Below are 18594 nucleotides of genomic sequence, written 5' to 3'. Positions count from 1 at the left end.
CTGGGACTTGAACCATGGTCAACTGCATCGGAGTCCAGCGACATAGCCATTATGTCAATTGCTAGTCTTTGATATGCATTTGGACAGTCTAATAAGTCTCATGAACCTAGCCCTGGGATCGTGTTAAATCTACTTATAATAGAACACTGGATCTCTGCTCAAATCCTCACCCATCCACCTATTAACTGTATAACCCTAGGAAAAGTTGCCTGAGTATTCTAAGTCTTGGTTTCTATATTTTATAAGTGGAGATAATTATAGTTTCTACCTTATTGAGGTTGTACTAAAGATGGATTGAGATAATCTATGGAAAGTACTGAGCACAACATGTGCATTGAGTAAGTGCTCAATCCACATCAACTCTTATAATAATGCTTCATCCAAGTCTTGGCTTCATCATCTCCACCATAATACCTTCATCCTTTCCACCATGATGCTTTTATCCTCTCTATCAAAAACCCTTCATCCTTTCCCCCATGATAACCTTTATCTGCACCATCATAATACCTCCATCTTTTCTACTGTAGTACCTCCATTCTCTACACCAAAACACCTTCATCCTGTCTCAGGGGAGAGGATGAAGCACAACATGTGCATAGAGTAAGTGCTCAGTCCACATCAACTCTTACAATAATGTCTCCACCCAAGCCCTGGCTTCATCCTCTCCAACACAACACCTTCAACCTCTCCTCCATGATTCCCTCATACTCTCTCCCGTGGTACCTTCATCTTCTCCACCATAATATCTTCATCCATTCCACCGTAGTACCTCCATTCTCCCCACTGTAATACCTTCACCCTTTCCCCTGTGACACCTTCATCCTCTCCACACCTTCATCCTCTCCCCCATGATACCCTCATACTCTCTCCCATGACACCTTCATCCTCTCCACCATAACACCTCTATCCTCTCCACCATGACATCTTCATCCTTTCCCCACAACACCTTCATCTTCTCCTCCATGATATCTTCATTCTTTCCACATCAATACCCTCTCCCAGTTTCCCTGTTTAAAGGTTTTACCTCTTTTTACTAACACTCATCCAGAAATCATTTAATAAAGCACTGAACACAGCACTCTTTTGTTCCAAACCCTTCATAGATCCCATAGGACTCAGGGAATAAAATCCAATGTCCTAAATTTGGTATTCAAAGTACTCCACAAAGGATTCCAAAATTATGTCCCACTACTACCAGTGGGCAGACTCTGCACAAGCAAACCAAATCTGGACATTCACATGCAGGTTCTTGGTTACCTGACTTGTTCTTCGGAATACTGAGTCGAAGTGAGCAGAAAGTGTCATGCCAAGTGATTTGTGGAAGAAGATTTGGGAGTCAAACCATGTTACAGACGGAAAGGACTCAAAAGGTCACTTTACAGATGAGGAAACTGAGGTTATTTGGCTTCTTTGAGGCTGTACAGCTATTTATCAAAAACACCAGCACTGAACTATTTGGTTTGCCTAAAGGGTGGGAAGCCTGTGGCAGTATGTTAGAGAAAATTTGTTAGCAATTGGCTATAAAATTGCTGACAGGTAATCTTTTACCATTCATGAGAAATGAAATGAAAGTTATGCACCCAATCAAAAAGGACACAAGGCATACATATCTGTAAGCAAAAACGCTCAGGGAGGTTGCCTCCCTGACTTGCAATGCAGGAAACAATATAAGAGTGAGGGTAACAGGGAGGGGGTGGCTAAAATGATTCCTCATGATCTGGTCCATCCCTCACTTTGAAGACATGGCTTCTCAGGCTGTATAAACTTCCTGACAAATGCTCCCAAAGCAGTGCCAAGATTTGCTGAAATTAAAGATTCTCTGCAATGTTTGCAGTAGAAACTATGATGAATCACCAAAGCATTACTTGGGAGGTGAATATACCCACTTCTGCTAAATTGCAGTTTTTATTTTGAAGTAATAATATGAATAGTGATGATTCATTTATATAGTGTTTTTAGGTTCTCCAAAATAATAACAAAAATTAAAACTATATCTTATACTACCTCTGTGTCTGTGTATGAAGCACATACTGTTCATACATGACTATCTATAAGGTAGGAGTGAGTTAGTTCAAGGTAGATCTTCACTATTGGGATCTTTTACAGCAAAGTTTGTAAATTGGGATTATTCGCATAAATGAACCTTGATTTCAACTTGGCTGTCCAGCTTAAATATAGCATTGCCGTTATTGTCAAAGAAACATTTTTATAACTGGCCTAGTGGTCTAGTGATTAAGGGAGCTGGATACCACAGGACCAACTCTGGTTTGAATGTCAGCCTTGGATAGCTTGAAAAACATGCTGGTTTCATGTATGTGCATGCCTATAATTCTGGCAGAATGAAGAAATAGAAGAGAAGACAATGGAGAGTGGCCATGTTCCATGGAGCCAGTGGTTTCACCCTCTCCCTCTCTCTCTCTGTGTCTCTATATGTTTCTTTCTCTCTCTGATGAGTGTACATGACCTTTGGCAATGAAAGAAAAGGAAAATTAGAAACAAATAAAAATATTTTTAAAAAATATTTAAATAGTTGGCTTTAATCAGCAGATAATGGAAAGTAGATAGCTACTGATCTCTTCATAAGCTGCCCAGCTAGCCCTATGTTCAGTTAGTCATCCTCAGCTGGCTGGTGCTCTGGATTTGAGTCCATGGTAACAAGACAGAGGGTATCACATGGAAGCTGAAATGCACAGTTCCAAAAGTACTATGTGGTTCATTGACAACTGGGTTAAGTCTTATCAAGAAACCTCTATCAGTCCAAAATGAAAGTGCTTATATGGTTGAGTCATTTGGCCCATTAGACAGGTTACCAAGTCTGAGTCTCTGAGACCCAGAGCATCTCCTGCACACTTTTCTTTTAGGGTAATATAGATTCCTTTTGAAGGTAGGTCAGGGAAGTTGACCTGGGATGATATGAAACCAACTCCAGAGAAATTTTTACCTGTGTGTCCCTACTATCCAAACTCACCCAGCTGTATTCACTGACAACTTTCATCTATTTGCCCAATATTTGGCTAACATGAAGGCCATATTGCCAGGACCATGCTGACTATCCAAGCTAGTTCATAAGTGGTTGGGGGCTATTCTTAGGAGAGGGCCAGAGGGTCTTTTACATGACCACCAATCCCTGGAACATTCCAGTGCATTCCAGCTTTTGGGATTTTTGCATTGGCTCCAGGCCAGAATCCACACACCATCTGTATGCCTGGATGTTTCGCTACCACAGCTGCCACTGAAAATGCCACCTCAACTTCTCATACAGCTTATCTCAGGTTTTTGCCGAGATGCTGACACCCTTACCAATTACTGTTCAACCCAAAGTGAACTGTTCAGTGTTTGACAAAGGCTTCTTCTGTTCCACCTTTAGACCCCATCTGACCATCAACATCCTATTCGGTCTTTGGGAGGAACTCCAAGGCTAGAGACCTCAATCAGTATCGCTGCAAATACTGTTCCTCCCAATAGGTTTGCGAGGATATGTGGAGAAATGAAGACTTCTGGATTCCTTTGTTGAAAGCAACAGAAGCAAAGTCTCTGGGTAGCACAATTGTTGCAGAAAAACTAGAGAAATCAGCTCAGAAAACTGTCAGAGGTCTCAGGAGCCTGGGCAGTCAGAACTGCAGGCACAAGCCTGCCATACTACCAGGTAGAGGAGGGCATCACAGCTCTCCTTGCTGGACAGAGAGGGCTACAGCTTACTTCTCCACTTTGTGGCCCCTGAAACTCAGATGCTGCTATAGCTAGTGCTACCGTGAAGGAGATCTCCATAGCCAATGCATATGTGAATATGTAAGATACTGAATCCCAATTTAAAATGCTGAGAAGCTGGCCCTTGTCTGGTATTCTAGCTTCTATGAGGGAGAGCTAAGGAAGTGACTCTCTAGACCTTCAGGCCTCTGAAATAGAAAGAAGGCTCTTCTTTCAATAAAGAATTTTACTGGGTTCTGTTCTTCAAATACAGAGGTAGTTCTGATGCCATGAGGCCAAGCAAACAAAATGACAAATGTGTACTATAAGGAAGGAGTAACACATGGATGTTGTCTCCAGGGTGTCAAATCCCTCAAATAGAAATATCTGATATGGTATAGTAAGACTCGATGCCTGATTCCATCTGGATATTTTCATCACCATTGCTTTTTTCTGTTTTCACCAAGCAAGATTGGTGACTAAGTAAACCAACTCATGGCATGAGATTAGGAGAGATGGCAGATACTCTGGATACCAGACTCAGGATTTAACCTTTAGAATGTTTTGGTAGACTGCACGAATAGACTGAACCTAGCAATATGAAATACAACAGTGAAAATAATAGCAACCCCATTCCACGCAGTGTTTTGTGCATTTTTTACATACTTAATATCATTTAATATTAATTCGATTGTTGCAAGGAAATTAAGAAACAGGTAAAGAGACTTGCAAAGCTGGTTGCTGGCAGGGCCAAGCTTGGAATGCAGGGCGGCCTGACTCCAGAGCCTGTGCTGACACCACAGAAGGTGCCTTATCATGTCTCATGTGCACAGGGACAGGTGGGGAAATGTGACTTTACAGCAGCACATAAGGAAAAACAAATAAACAAATAAACTGTGGAGCATAAGTCCTCTGGGTGATGTGGCTGGCAATAAAAGCTAATGTAATGTAGCCTCAGGCTGCAATAAAAGAAGTGTGTAGAAGAGAGTTGGTAATCTAGAGTCTAGCTGCCTAGATTTCTGTCTTCACTCCTTTCCTTTGAAGAAGGCTGGAGCAAAAATGAATGAGGCATTCAATTTGCAGATACTAAGTCTAGGCAAAAGGCATTCTGGAAGACAACTTAAATATGAATAATTGTAGTGTGGAAGAAAAATTCCACCCATATTGGGACCAGAAGGTGGCACAATGGTAAAATCGATGCCCTGGGAGGCTGGACCCCATGAATAGGCACCTTCCTGAGTACAATGGGTATGCACAGGCCTATGATCCATGGCTGGCTTAGACTAAGGGTAGATTATGGCACTGATAGCCTGTTGGGGGTGCTATTGCTCTGTCTCTCTCACTCATGGATGAATTAAATAAATAAAATTTGGGCCTGCAGGTGGTGTAGTAGTTAAAGGCACTGGACTCCTACATGGCCAACCATAGTTCAAGTCTTGGACTGTTGGCTTGCTTTCTCACTTTTTGTCTCTCTCTCTCATCTGTCTGATCAAACTGGAAAACAATAATAATAACAATAAATAAAGTTAAATAAAATAATTATTTTTAAAAAGACATCTATTTCGCATGGCATCAAAGGCTATATCAAAGATCTATACCTTTGGGGAGACTCTTTGGCTCAATCTAAAGAAACATTTCTAGTAGTGAGGGTTCCCAGCATCTCAGTGGTTTGCATGAGGGGGTAATGAGTTCCAAATGACTAATGATATTTCAGCCACCACCACACTATGGCAGCAATGATCAAAGCACTGGGTGGTGCATTAGTCTAGGTGGCCTCTGGGGTTCCTACCAAATGTACAGAAATAGAATTTTGCTATTCCTCCCCCAAAGCACCCTGGATTACAGATGCAACCTGTTCTTCCTGTGCAGCACTTGCTGTACACAACGTGGAGTTTTTATACGCAACGCTAGTATTTTCTGCACTGCTAATATTGTGAGCCTTTCGAGGACAGGACTATGAGTTAACCACTTCTGTGCTCAATTCAGAGCCTCGTTCAAGTAGGTGACAAAAAAGTAGGTTTAAAATGCATTTCGGGGGCCAGCAGGTGGTGTAGTTGTTAAGGCACTGGACTCCCACATGGTCAATCATGGTTTGAGTACTAGACACAGTGACTTGAAATTCATGTTGGGCACGTGTGCATACATGCCCAAAATTTCTAGAGGAGAATCGAGGAGAAGAAATTGCAGTGTGGCCATCCCCCTGGGGGGTGATTTCTTACTTTCTGTTTCTCTGTTTATCTCTTTCTCTCCAGCAAGTGCACGTACCCTATAACAAAAGCCTTTTAAAAAAATGTACTTCAAACCAAACTGTTCAAGAATTCACTGAGAAGGTTAGGAAGTGGCAAAATAAGAGCATGGTCCTTACTCTGTTTTCTATGGAAGCTTGGAATGGACATATTAATGGTAGGTGACTATAAGTTAGAACAGAGCTAAAGGCCAGGGTCAAGTGTTACATTTTTCAAAATATTATCAAACAGCATACATTTCACATGACAATTGATTGACTATGAAATTCCAATAAGAGATTCATGTAAAGTCTTATATTCAGATCTCTCAACTTATCTGCCCAAGGTTGTAACTTCATATATATATACTTCAACTAGCAATGTTTAAAAGCAGTCAGTCTACTAGTATATCCACAAAAAACATTTTTTAAGTTTTATAGAAACAATGTTTGCTTGTAGATAGTGAAAATAGTGTGGGGAACAAGCCAGGAAACTCCATTCCATTTCACCTGCCCTTAAGTAGCAGCATGATCTTGAGCAAGTCCTCAAGATGGTTCCTCTCTGGGTTCTTCTCTCTAAATGAAAGCTGGCTGGCATCACTGATGATTTATTTAATGATGGCATATATCTGATTCCTGAGGATTCCACTTGGTAAAACTGAGTCCTCAGTTTTCATTACAGGAAGCAGTGGGTCCAATCACTCAGAACAGTTAAAACTCTCTGCAATAGAAAATCTCATTTAAGAAGCCACATGTTTAGGGGATAATTATAAAATAGAATGGAAGCAGATGGGAGAAATGAGGATGGCTCAATGTCTGGAAACTGTACGTCATCAGATTAGCTGAGCATTAAGTAGAAGGAACAGCTTGGCACAGCAGTTAAGTTTCGATGTCGAATGCTTCGATCTGAACTTGCACCTTGCCAATTTCTAGCTATTGAACACTGGGAATATCTGCTTTTCTCTCCCCTCCACCCTGTGAGATGTTGACAATAATAACCGTTCATAAGGCTGCTGTGAATAAGTCTCATGGTATATGGAATGTTCTTAGCACAATGCCTGAAACTAGCCAAGAGCTTAATAAGGCTGGACTTCAGCCATCCACCTAATACCAGTTTTGAAATATTTTTTAGGGCTTTCTAGAAAAAGAAACTGTGATGTGGCAGTTGGGAGGGCAAAGTGCAACTACTGGTTAAAATTCAGAAAAGAGGGATATTTTAGCTCCTTCATTAAACTGGGTCATTTTAGTGAACAGAGTTAGTGAATCACCTGTTCACTTCATGGGTTCCCTGAGAGGTAGTTGGCAGGCTGTCATCAGGACGTTTAAGAAACTGTAGGCTTATTGGCAAAAAGAAAACCTGATGAGAAGGGAGTTAGATCAGAAGATCTCTGGAAGTTCCTTCGATGGATCAGATTTGGAATCTTGAAGGAGCATGGAGGTGAGCAGTCAGCTCAGTCCCTCTGTAGAGAGGCCCTTCTCCAGAGTTACGCAGGCCAAGGCTGGGAGAACACACAAAACAGTGGAAAACTGCTGCGCATTTGGAGTCAGAACAGGCTCAGGAATCCAGCTTTCCTTCTTCTTAGACAAGGGTCCAAATTCTCCCTGACAGTCATTTCCCCACTTGTAAACTGGAAAAAAGAGTCCTCTCCTTCCAGGGTGGTTGTATAGAATAAATGAAGTACTAGGGGGCTAGGTAGAGCGTCCCGCACACAGGGTCTCAGAAAGTTGGCTCTCTCTCTTCCCCTTTCCCAGGCAAACACAGGCAGATATTTCCTTTTATTACAAGGAACTCGCAGGAGGGAATGCAGGCCTGGGGCAGGAACAGATGACACATGAGGGACGCAGATGGGAAACAGCAGGACAACCTGGAAGGTCCAGGAGCTTTGGAAAACCCAGTCTGGCTGTGATATTGGGTGTGAAAACAGTTGGAAAACCATTAAGGGCTGTGAGAGGGTGAGGGTTCCTGTTATTTTTAACAGGATACCAAATCACTGTGCTTTTGCTCAGAGGGCGGAAGACCGCAAGATAGGAAGAAGGCTTCTACTGTTGCAGTCTTTTCATGGGTTAAAATCATCACTTTCAAACCCCTTAAAATCCCAAACTACATTACCTGAAAAACAAACAGGAATAGTCTTGAAATTGAGACGATTTATCAAGAGACTAATTATCTTTTAAGCTAGTCTGGAATAGTAATGAGCCCCTTTTAAACGAAAGCAAACCTGTGATGAATATCTCAACATCACAGGCTTAGCAAAGTTTCCCAGTAAGATATTACTTCAGGGTAACTTGCCGCAGCAACCCATATGTGAAATGAACAGAGGGGAAAATGCAAAGGTAGGAAGGAGGCAGGCGCTTTTCAAAAGCAGTAATTATCTCTGAGATCTAAAATCTTGACTGCCTCTTGAATATTTTAAGTAGAAGAGGGATGGATCACTTAAACTCACAAAATCATTCAAAAAAGGCAGACGCTAATAAACAATTCATCATTAATTAGGAGAGGCCTCAATCTACAGCAAATAATCAGAGCAGGATTTCTGGCCTAATAATTATAAGCAAGAACTACTACCTGCTACTGTTAGTCTATAAAACTGAATCCCAGGTCTATTTAAAAAGGGCAAATGGCCCAGCATTTATTGAGTGCTCATAATGAAGTAGACATTTCAGCACATTGTCATTTTATCTTTACAACAATCTCATCCATAGATATTACTGTTAGGTCCATTTTTACAGAGGAGACATGTGAGTCATAGAGAGATTATATAGCTTATTTTTGCTCATATTTGTAAGCCACAGAACTGGAAAGTAGGAGCTTCAACTGCTAGGTGGGGCTGGGACTAGAACAAGGCCTATCTATTTGTGTGTTCCTTGGGTATGAAATGTAAGAAGATGTGGGAACCAGTAGTTAGCGTAATGGCTATGTCGCTGGACTCCCACATAGTCGACCGCGGTTTGCATCCAGGACCCGATGGCTTAAAACTCACGCCAGGCGCGTGTGCATATGTGCCCAAGATCTCAAGAGGAGAATGGAGGAGAAGGGATTGCGGCGTGACCATCCCCCATGGGGGGTGATTTCTCGTTTTCTATCTCTCTGTCTCTCTCTGTCTGTCTGGCGAGCGCATACACCCTATATCGAAAATCTCTCCAAAAAAAAAAAAAAAAAAAGATGATGCCTAAAGGTTCAGTGATCAAGATAAATCACATTTAACACAATATTTCAAGATCAGTGGGAAAATCTATAATGAGCAAAATCTCAAATTCTTCAATAAAGACACAATCTAAGTCTGTACTAACAAGCATGGCCTCACTCCTCTTCCTTTTCCAGACCCTGCTGCCTCATACAGCTGCCTCCAAGGTGGAATATCTGAGCTAAGCTTTGGGGATGATGGAAACAAGCCTAAACATTCCAGAATGTGCTCAGAGATAAAATTGTCCTAGAGATTCATGGCAGAGGCGGAGGTGGGTACACAGCTATCTGATCTGCTGTTCCCTTCTCTGCTTTCCTCCAAGCTGGGTCTTCTAGAGGTAGGTGAAATGGCATTGATAATAGGGACTGGATTCTCGATTCTTACTGTTTGTTCTCACTGAGAGAGCCTATAGAGGCTAAAAGTGTGTGTCTTAGACTAAGACCAGGGAGGAGGCCTCCTACTCCCCTCGTTGCTATATTGAGTGATCGCCCCACTGAGGACAAAGTCGGCCTGAAGTCATCCTGATTTTCTTCAAGGGATCTGAATGTGGACAGGTAACTTTTCCTTGTGAAAGTCATCCCAGTGCACAAGCCCATGTCAGGACTTCTGGAGAACAAAGGTGTGGGGGAGAATATGGAAGAAGTGAAGGCCATGTTCTTCACAGATACTGAGTACTAAGTGCCAATGGGCATAGAATAAGACCACTATGTACTACAGTCTGTAATGCCGTATATACCAGATTCCTAGATGTAGCAAGTCGAATGGCCTACATGAGGATTACGAAACAGAAAAAAAGAGAGAGACACACACACACACACACACAGAGACCAATATTTGTCTTGCACTAAAAATATCATTACCTTCTCTCATATTTTTTCCCTTCCCTTTCACCTCTCTTACATTTCTACTCACTTACTATCCTGATGTACCAGATACCCTGTCTGAGCAGAAATGTTGACCATACAGTTGATAAAAACAATGCTTAATCTCAATAAGAATCCCAGAACTCTGCAACTGTCTGACAACTAATTAAACCAGGTAACAATGAAATTTTGCCTCCAGTTCTAACCAAGGTGCATTATTCACAAGCACTTACAATTTAAAATGGTCTTCTTTTTTTAAAATTAAATAAACTGTCTGGTGGTAACTGAGCATCAGTTTACAAAACACTTCGTCTTACATTCCACTGAGTTACTTAATACTCCCTCTCATAATCCATTTGCATTGATTCCTTCTTCATCAACTGTCTAAGCATTCCAACATAGCTCCGAGCTGCACAGAACTCCATTGCCGAATCACCAGGGAGGCAATTGTACTCAGGTTAAAAAAAAAAAAAAAAAAAGAAATACAAATAAGTACCCACTTAAGATAGTGCTTATTTTTAATAGAGCTTTCCTCTTAATTATAACATAGCATTAGCTTTTGAAAAAATTCTTTTTCTGAACTTTAATAATGACATTATCAAACAGTAACAAATATAAATTTGTACAGCCTGATATGCAATTTAATCATAAGCCGTAATTTCCATATCATTGAGGAGAAAAAAAGCAATTCGAATGATTAAACTCCAGTGCATGAACACCAATCTGGAATTAAATTTCACTCTTTGCTAAAGTTATTTTCTAGGAATACCAAGAACAGTTTAAAGGTAATAGTAAAGCATTTACTTTTTATTAAAACTCCACGCCCCGAGTGTTTACCAAAGATCAAACTGCTGTTCTTTTGTGCAAATTAGAAATCTCTTCAAAATCTCTCGAAAGTATAGGCAATGGTATCACAGCAGTCTCACTAATATTTCTCTTCTCTATTCATTCCCTCCTCCTCAGGGTCAGAAATTAAGCTCTTTCTGCAAGAATCCAGAGAAATCCTCCTAGATCATTGCCTCAGTGAAAGCTGACCTTGTTTTTTCTGCAGCCCAGCCCCCAACTCAGGCTTCTGCTCAATCTCAAATTACAAGATTTCCCAACTTTCTAGTAAACTCCAAGGTGGAAAGAGGCTGAAGGTAACGGGATCCACCCACTTGAAAGATGTTAATCCTGACAAACTGCTGGAGCAGTAGCCTGAACCACAGCTAGATTGAATTCGGTCTCTCCTGAGAGGGCCAGACAAGGCTGGTGGTAACAAAACTGCTTTTCATGGTGCCCTCAAAAGCAGATGGGCCCCATGCAGAAAGTTGGAGAAGGGCGCCATTGCCCTCTAGTGGCCGGAAGTGCAATCTTCCGCGAAGGAGTCCATTTCCAGAGAAACACAAGGCTCTCAATGTCAGGATAAAATTATAGCAGAAAGATGTCTAATTATCCTCCTTGAGTGTTTTCTTTAGCCCTTCCCGCTCATAGAAGAGTTGTAGATGGCTATCACAGTAATCCTGATGGAACAGCTTATTCCTATTCACGGGTGCCCCGGGATGTGTACAGTCTTCACCATCTTCACCAGCTGTATTTTTTTCTTTTTAACAAACCTGTTGATGTTTTTTCCTCTAATCAATTCAATCATACATGTATATGAACCAAAGATTTTTTACATATTTCAGAGGCAATAACTTTGAGTTGGAATGGTTGACAATTGCCATTTTTTGGTAAATACACAACGAAGACTCTTGGGGAAAATAAGTAACTTATTATGAAACAATGGCCAGTCTCATAGAGGAGGAAAAATCATGTCAAGACTATTTTAATTCCTTAAATGATTGGTTAGTGAATTTACACAGTGTTCAATTTTCTAGGAAACTCAGAAATCCAGTCATTCTGCAAATTTGACAATTGAAGAAAAAAGGCTGGCTATCTACTTTTGAACTTCATAGATTGCCATTTTATTATTATTATTATTATTATTATTATCATTTGTTATTATTATTTAATAATTAGATACGCCTATGATCCAAGTGACAAATCAAAACTAAAAATAAACTCAGATGAAATGACTGGTTCCTGATCATCTACCTACATGAATATAATGAGAACGAAGACTAAAATAAGATGTATGGATCTTGTTTAGATAGTTCTAAAAAGAAGATTTGAAACTAGCAGTTTAAAGTTTATGTGAACTGTCAACTTCCTAAGTCAGAGACATCCATGGGCAAGATTCCAAGACACACACTATGCTCATGGGAGTGTGGTTTTGGCACTGTAAATCAGGCCATGAGGTCAAAGTCATGGCATTTCCATGTGAGGGTCCCCAAACCAGAATCTTTACAAAGCAGCCATGTAATTCTATTCAAAGTGGAAGAAAAACCATGAATTATGAAGACAAGTGCATTAAAAGAGCATGAAATTGATCCGTATTCCCCCCAAATCAGGGCAGGGCTTTCCATCTCTCCATCCCTTCCTCCCACAAATAAACAATCAAACATACACAGCAAAGCCACTGTTGCCCAGAGGAAACATGAATTCTGGGTCAAAAAAAAAAAAAGAGTGCAGCAACTTTTTTTTTTTAATTCTCAAATTAACAAAAGATTGCATCTTAATTGAAAATAGAATTTAGGTTTCTAGTAATTTTACTGTCTGCTGTTCTGATAAGAATGTTGAACATAATGGAAGTTCTGAAGTGCTATCAAGATGGTCCACTGCTTCTATTAGAACTCTGTTAAAAGCCTATTTTTCTAGTATGCAATAAGTCCAGTTTGAGTGCATCTACATGTCTGGGTCTCACCACATTATCCCATCTCAATTCTTTCCATGTATTTCTTCATTCTCTCTCCCCCAGAGATGGGGAAGGTGGTTTCTTTCTTTCAAACGAAATCAAGAAAAGACCAATTTATGTAGACTCTGAAATAATAACTAAAACAATGAGAGTAATAATTATTATTAATAAAGTGTGGCTGAAAGACATATTGAATATACTCATTTGCGGTGGATAGCTTAAAAGCAGGATGGAAAGATCGTTCTCGCTCAAAGTTTCCTGTCCTCTCACATGCCTTTCCCTGGTCTCAACTGAAAACTACTCACATTCCTTTGTGACTTCTAAGCAGGATCTTAGTTTTGCAGAGGTTTGAATTCCAGGGCCCACTGGCCAACTCTAAAACTTGGAATCACAGATTATGTTTAAGGAACTTCAGTGAATGGAGATTCAGGCTCTCTGATTTGGGCCACAATTCTACCGCTTTGTTTTGTAACTTTTATTCCTTTGTTCCACTGTCCTACAGCTTGGATTAGGCAGTGACTACTTCTGTGGTCCGGTGTCTGCACCTCCGTACTTGTAGAACAAAACAATTTCAGGATTAGTAAAACGAAGGTCAGCCCCTTCTCTCCACCTTTCCCATGGTATTAGGCTCTAGTCTGAGCCCAGCCCAGCAAACGTGCTGATGCGATGCTAAAGGATCCTCGCTCCTGAGAACACATCTGCATCCGCATCCCCGGGAAATCCAGACACCCCGCAAAACCATCGATGCCTGCCGCAAACCCAAGCGATAAGGAAATTGATCCATCCTCTCGCCAGATTAATTATCCTGGCTTTCCTGTGATTAAAACGAAAACTTACTCACTGCCTCTTATTAAACCGATAAGAATGATCAGAGGCAAACAAGACCTCAGACCCATCCAAACAAGATTTCTTTAAGGGGAGACGGAAGGGAAGACTTTAAACAAATCTATACCTTTCCTTCGATAGTTTCAAGAACTGCATCCCCACTCCCATCCCTTAGGGACGACTCATCATGCAGGGATGGCATTATTAAATAATTAAAAGATGCAATTTCTAAATAGCAGCGCGACGGCTCGCCAAATTCCCGCTGCATTATCAGCCAAAGCAACAGGGCTTCTTCTAGCTGTAGAAAACCTTTCACCCGGGAGAGGAGGCGCGCGGGGTCCCCAGTAAAAGCAGGCCTTTGGCAAGAAAGAGACAAGGGAGCCAGAGCCGCGGGCCTCTCTGATCCCACTTCCTCTGGGGACTCTGCTTCTCAACGCCAGGCGCGCCCTCCTACTGCTCTGCTGGGTAGGGACGGTAGGGGGAAGGGGTGCTCTCGCAGCCCTCCCATCCCACCGCCTTCTCTGCGCTTCCCACCTCCTGACTCACGTTCCGGGCCAAGCACAGGGAGGGAGGCAGTGTGTGCCGGGAGCTGGAGGGGTTTGGCGCGCTCGAACAGGAGGCGCAGGCTTTGGGGAAGGTTCGCAAAGTTAACCGTGACCCTGGCAGGCTTCTTCTTGCCCAAGCCAGAGCCGCTCGCGGACCTATCCCTGCGCTAGTGAAAGCTAACAAACTGCCGCCGGAGCACCTAGAGAGACTCGGGCTTTAGGGCTGGAGCGCGCGCCGCAGTCGCCAGACCCAGCGCCGCAGTCGGCGGACTCAACCCGTGTTACTAAAGTGCGGGGAACCGGCCCCCCGAGCTCGGTTCCTTCCGTTTTCCAGGGCTTTCCTGGCAGTCTCGACCTGAGGAACTGAGCCTTGGGGAGCGCTTGGTGGTGATCTGGGAGCACCCGGTAGGAACCCCGCAGAGCGCGGTCACGTCGCCGCTTTCAGAAAGAGGCGCAGCGCAGGCTGATGGGCAGGCACCACGCCGGGGGCGACTTTCCCCAGGGATATGACCAGGGCTAGTCGCGTGTCCCGAGCTCAGCTCTGCAGCCTTCTGCCCCAGCGGGGTGCAAAGCCCCTGTGCGTGGCCTCGGCGTAGACCCAGAGGAGGCCTGAGAGGGGGAGAGAGTGGAGCGCACATCTGGCGTTTCTGCCCCCTGCGCTGCGGGCGCCCCTGGCTCTCTTCTCTCTGATTTTGAAACAAATCTCTTACCTCCCCCCACACCCCGCCTTTCTGCTTTACATTAGTGAAGCCTTCTCCAGTCAGACATTATTAAACCGATAAGAATGATCAGAGGCAAACAAGACCTCAGACCCATCCAAACAAGATTTCTTTAAGGGGAGACGGAAGGGAAGACTTTAAACAAATCTATACCTTTCCTTCGATAGTTTCAAGAACTGCATCCCCACTCCCATCCCTTAGGGACGACTCATCATGCAGGGATGGCATTATTAAATAATTAAAAGATGCAATTTCTAAATAGCAGCGCGACGGCTCGCCAAATTCCCGCTGCATTATCAGCCAAAGCAACAGGGCTTCTTCTAGCTGTAGAAAACCTTTCACCCGGGAGAGGAGGCGCGCGGGGTCCCCAGTAAAAGCAGGCCTTTGGCAAGAAAGAGACAAGGGAGCCAGAGCCGCGGGCCTCTCTGATCCCACTTCCTCTGGGGACTCTGCTTCTCAACGCCAGGCGCGCCCTCCTACTGCTCTGCTGGGTAGGGACGGTAGGGGGAAGGGGTGCTCTCGCAGCCCTCCCATCCCACCGCCTTCTCTGCGCTTCCCACCTCCTGACTCACGTTCCGGGCCAAGCACAGGGAGGGAGGCAGTGTGTGCCGGGAGCTGGAGGGGTTTGGCGCGCTCGAACAGGAGGCGCAGGCTTTGGGGAAGGTTCGCAAAGTTAACCGTGACCCTGGCAGGCTTCTTCTTGCCCAAGCCAGAGCCGCTCGCGGACCTATCCCTGCGCTAGTGAAAGCTAACAAACTGCCGCCGGAGCACCTAGAGAGACTCGGGCTTTAGGGCTGGAGCGCGCGCCGCAGTCGCCAGACCCAGCGCCGCAGTCGGCGGACTCAACCCGTGTTACTAAAGTGCGGGGAACCGGCCCCCCGAGCTCGGTTCCTTCCGTTTTCCAGGGCTTTCCTGGCAGTCTCGACCTGAGGAACTGAGCCTTGGGGAGCGCTTGGTGGTGATCTGGGAGCACCCGGTAGGAACCCCGCAGAGCGCGGTCACGTCGCCGCTTTCAGAAAGAGGCGCAGCGCAGGCTGATGGGCAGGCACCACGCCGGGGGCGACTTTCCCCAGGGATATGACCAGGGCTAGTCGCGTGTCCCGAGCTCAGCTCTGCAGCCTTCTGCCCCAGCGGGGTGCAAAGCCCCTGTGCGTGGCCTCGGCGTAGACCCAGAGGAGGCCTGAGAGGGGGAGAGAGTGGAGCGCACATCTGGCGTTTCTGCCCCCTGCGCTGCGGGCGCCCCTGGCTCTCTTCTCTCTGATTTTGAAACAAATCTCTTACCTCCCCCCACACCCCGCCTTTCTGCTTTACATTAGTGAAGCCTTCTCCAGTCAGACACCAGCACCCCCCCCTCACAGCCAAGACATTCTCTTCCGAAGGAGCCCCCCCAAGCCACATCCAGGCTAGAGGAAGGGACTGCCGGCACGCCTCACCTGGGGCCCTTGCGGGTGGACGCGACCTCCGGCCCGTCGGTCCCTGGCGCAGGGCGAGCGCCGCGGTGTCAGCCCCCGGCCCCAGTCCGGGTCCCATTCACAAGTCGGCGGCAGCTAAGAGCGGCCCCCGTAGCATCTGCTCCGGGGGGAGGAGGGGGAGGGAGGCCGCTGCTGGGAGGGAAGGAAAGGGCGGGGGGCGGAGAGGAGCTGAGGCTGCGAGACGCGGCAAGCTGGGCCTCGCAGAGGCTGCGGGGGCCGACCCAGTCCGCGCCCCTCCCCGCAGGGGCGCGAGAGATGCCAAGCCTAGGATTCTTGGCCGCCCCTCCCGCCCTGGGTCGCAGCGCTCCGACTCCCTTGGGGTTCAGACGGAGTCTGGAGCGACTGAAGTTGAGCTCCAGGGACGCACAGCCAATCAGGGAAGGCGGCGGAGGGAAGCTGAGGGGTTGGGAGCCCCCATTTTCCTTCTTCCCCCAAATCCGCTCCTGCTGGCCAGGCTGTGCCCTCTGGGCTGGCCTGATGGATGGTGGACTGGGGACAGGCATCTCCGAGGCTGGGGAGACCACCGGAAACTAGGGAGCGCATTCACTCTCCTGCCCCACCGTCGGAAATCCCTTCGCGTTGGCGGCTCCCACCCAGGCGCCCCCCTACCCCCCCTCCCCCCCCCCCCCCCCCAGCCGTTGAAAACTCTGCTTATGGTGTGCGGTGGTGAAGCCAGCAGGGAGGAAGACCCCGACTTAGGAAGAGCCTTGTCTCCTTTTTCTTCCAGCTCTCCCTCCCCAATGCTGACGCTTGGGGCGGGGGTACCTCTCCAGGGCCGGCCCCCTCACAGCGCGCCCCAGAAAGGTGCCTGGCCCCTATCCGAACCAGGTACCCGGGGCCCCCGCAGGTAGTGTCACTTGTTGCCTCCCCCTCACCGCACATCCGCAGGGCCTTTCGGAGAGTGCAGTTCTGCGGGAGATGGGGATCTAAGGGGCGCAGCTCCTTAATCCTCCCTTGGTCCGCCCTGTACCCCACACCCGCAACCCGCTAGGCGGTGGGAGCCCTGGCCGGGTTTCCTGTCCTCCCTAGCGGAGTTGCGGAAAGAAAGGGCTGGTGGAGCCGGGGCTTGCGAGTCACGCCAGGGACTGGGCGGGGCACTCGAGTGGCGCGGGGACCCGCACACTCCGCGGAGAGCAAGGGTGCCTGCATGGGGACTCTGAGCTAGGACAAGTTTCAGGGTGGAAGGCGGCGGAAAGAGACAAGGCGGAAGGAAGGAGAAGACGCTAACGGGTATAGGGTGAAAGGAGCTGCCAGGAGGGTCAGGGGTGAGGCTGGGGAAGGAGGAGAAGGAGTGGTGGACCTCCGGGAAGGAAGGGGAAGGAGGACGCGGCGGGAAAGCTGGGCGCCAGCGCCCCGCGGTCGCAAAGGGCTGGAGGGGAAGCGGGCCGCCCAGGAGTTAACGGAAAGAGGCCGCACAAGGAAGAGAAAACCTTCGACAGTGCGCGCTTCGAGAAAGAACGGGAGAGGGAAGAGGGCGGGCGAACCCGGCCCTCCTGCTCTGGGCCACCGCCCCCATGGTCCCAGAGCTCGCGGAGCCCTAGGACTTTCCGCCCTGCACCCAGAAACGTGCGCGGGGGCGGGGCAAGACGGCCCGGCACCTACCCAGCTCCCGCGCTCTAGCCGCCGCCTTTTTCGCGACTCTTGAGATCTCTGTGGTGCTGGGTTCCTGCCCCCAATCGGCGTCCTGCGCGGAGAGGATGCGCCTGTCCCTTCTCTGCCGACGTGGCCTTTAAATTGACCGCTTCTCCTCTGGGGAGAAGGCGCTAAATTTCCAACCACCTGGTTCCCTTACTCCTCCGCGTCCCCCACCCCATGGTTTCCAAGATGACAGGCCTCTGGGCCCCAAATACCTTCAAACCCATCCCCCTTCCCCCCCCCCCCCACCCCACCCCTTGGACCACACACACACACTTGGAGCAAGAGACGCACGAAGGCAACCGAGTGTTTTCTGGACAACTTGATGTGATAGCCGCGGTGCCTGCCATCTCTGGCTACCCTGCTTGGTCCTGGCCCTGAGCCTTTTCTTCCACAACTCTGCCTTGCTTCCTCTGGACCTCCTTGGCCCTGTCTTTTTATCTGCCACTGTGACCTGCTTTAAACCCTAAAACTCTGAGTACCTCCTGAGTCACCTTTGAAAGTCGCCACTCTATAAAGATGGTGATGGGAGACTCTCACCTGGCCCTTCCCGCAGGTGAATGAAGTTACTCAGTAGAGATCCAACTGTCAGAGGAACTCAAGAGTTTTGCTCTTTGGGTTACAAACGTTGTCTAGATTTTCATATTCTTTCCCATGTGGCCA

General features: G+C 46.5%; 1 protein-coding gene across 1 annotated transcript in view; it reads right to left on the bottom strand.

Annotated features, from left to right (window-relative positions):
• Positions 1 to 16394, bottom strand: part of CDH11 (cadherin 11) — a 201234-nt gene extending 184840 nt beyond the window's left edge. Inside the window, exon 1 of the mRNA XM_006143787.3 lies at positions 16258 to 16394. The gene's annotated coding sequence lies outside the window, so the exon portion shown is untranslated. The remainder of the gene's footprint in view (positions 1 to 16257) is intronic.
• Between the last annotated feature and the right edge of the window lie 2200 nt (positions 16395 to 18594).

This window comes from Tupaia chinensis, unplaced genomic scaffold (genome assembly GCF_000334495.1).
Source record: "Tupaia chinensis unplaced genomic scaffold, TupChi_1.0 Scaffold000105_1, whole genome shotgun sequence".
In the NCBI taxonomy this organism is placed as follows: domain Eukaryota; kingdom Metazoa; phylum Chordata; class Mammalia; order Scandentia; family Tupaiidae; genus Tupaia; species Tupaia belangeri.
This window is presented reverse-complemented; position numbering and strand designations above follow the sequence as displayed.